The 1,688-nt window shown below is 41.8% G+C and overlaps 1 long non-coding RNA gene across 1 annotated transcript; it reads left to right on the forward strand.

Moving 5' to 3' along the window:
- The first annotated feature begins 240 nt into the window (after positions 1-240).
- LOC143118246 (uncharacterized) lies at positions 241-761 on the forward strand. Its single transcript, XR_012986070.1, has 3 exons — positions 241-271; positions 414-518; positions 627-761. It is a non-coding gene; the product is annotated as an uncharacterized LOC143118246 (long non-coding RNA).
- Positions 762-1,688: the final 927 nt, after the last annotated feature.

Below are 1,688 nucleotides of genomic sequence, written 5' to 3' on the forward strand. Positions count from 1 at the left end.
TTGATTGGAATAGGAGAAAGGTGGAAAATTTGTGCAACACCTTGTGCACAAGATTTCGTAAGGTAGGTCATGAACTTGAATTTGAACCAAATTGCAACCCAAGGGAGAATTGGATAATGTTTACATGACATCTTTCCCCCTTTTTCCCCACAGACACAATTGAGTCTTCAGAGGGAGAGGCAGAGCCTAGAGAACATGGAGACAGAGTTCTCAGCAGGTCATGGATCTGTGGAGCAGTCGGTCAAAGATGTCCAAAACTGGGCTGAACATGGTAAGTATACCCAGCTATCTTCATGACCAAGCTCATCTACTGTAAACAACTGTAACAGATATACAATGTTCGGTTGGTACTCATGTACCCTTACAGTAAAATGTTACCCAATGTTCTCACAAATTCCACTTTGCTTTTTTAGAGTCCCCCACAGACAATAATGATTCTCTGTTGGAAGTGAGGAGGAGAATTGAGGAGACATCTTTGGGTTTAAGACAGCGTAGACTGCGCCTTTATAGCCAAACAGGTAAACATTTTTATGAAGGATAACCATTTCAAGAATGTGTGTTCATGTGTTTACTCTCTTTGTCATGTTAACCTAATGTGTTGTGTATGTATGTGTGATGTTTCCCAGACAGCAACTGCGGACGTTCTGTGATACGTGGCCGCATGTGGAGGGAAAAGAAACAGCTGGAGGTCCTAGTGGCTCAACATGATGTTCTGGTCCAACCCCATCTGAAAATTGGCCCCGTCACCAACATGTTAGAGGCCGGCTACATATTTCCTTGGCATTTACCCCCCAATGGTAGGTTTCATATTGCATTATTTCTGGCAGGTTTGCAGTCGTAGCTTCTGCCTGTGCCATTGTATTGTTCTACTGTTGTGTACACAGACGTTGTATGTAGTTAACCCATTTCTGCCATATTGTTTTATTTTTATTTTAGATGGCATGGACTTTCTTTCCAAAAAAAAGATCTTCGACAAGGTAATGCACATAAGAAGACTGGAGGAGGAGCTGTTGATACTTGCCACTGAAGTAAGGCAACACTGGGAGTTCCTCAATGAAAGGATGCAATCCTTGCGTGACCTTTCTATCAGCCCTACCAGTAAGTATTGTTTTTTATACCATTGAGGACACATTTTTCTTTTAGCATCACTATAACTATAAGTAATGTTAAATCTAAGTCTTATTTGAATTAATATGTTCTTCCTGACTCCTCCTTACCCTGAAGGTAGCCAGTCCAGCCTCTCCCGAGAAGCCCTTCAAGGTCTTCATGGAGAGCTCAATCGAAGGAGGTCTCAGTTGCAGTCTCAACTGGTCACAGTCAGGAATAAATACTTGCAAGTGATTAAAGCAGGACTTGATGGCTCTATGTTGGACCTTAATGAGGAAGAGGAAGAGGAGAAGGAAGAGGAGGAGCTGCTTGAGGAGCAAAATGGAAGTGATTTTGAGAGTGGCTCAGATGATGACCTGCACTCCTCAGAATAAATGCAACTTGCCCTGTGTTTGTGTATTCTTGTTCACATTAGTTATTAAACGAATGCTTCATTCATCAAACTATTTTGTTTTTACTCTCTTATGAATATATGTTGCACATGTGGGTATTAGTCGATTATACCTGGTGCGGCCTCTCTCCAACTTTACTTTTTGCAATGCAATTTCCCATTGTCAACCAACTAAGTCCACATTGCCCAC

This window comes from Alosa pseudoharengus, unplaced genomic scaffold, assembly GCF_046254945.1.
Source record: "Alosa pseudoharengus isolate Yale_2024_CS ecotype anadromous, Long Island Sound unplaced genomic scaffold, YU_APseudo_1.1 YU_APseudo_1.1_scf_12, whole genome shotgun sequence".
Lineage (NCBI taxonomy): Eukaryota > Metazoa > Chordata > Actinopteri > Clupeiformes > Clupeidae > Alosa > Alosa pseudoharengus.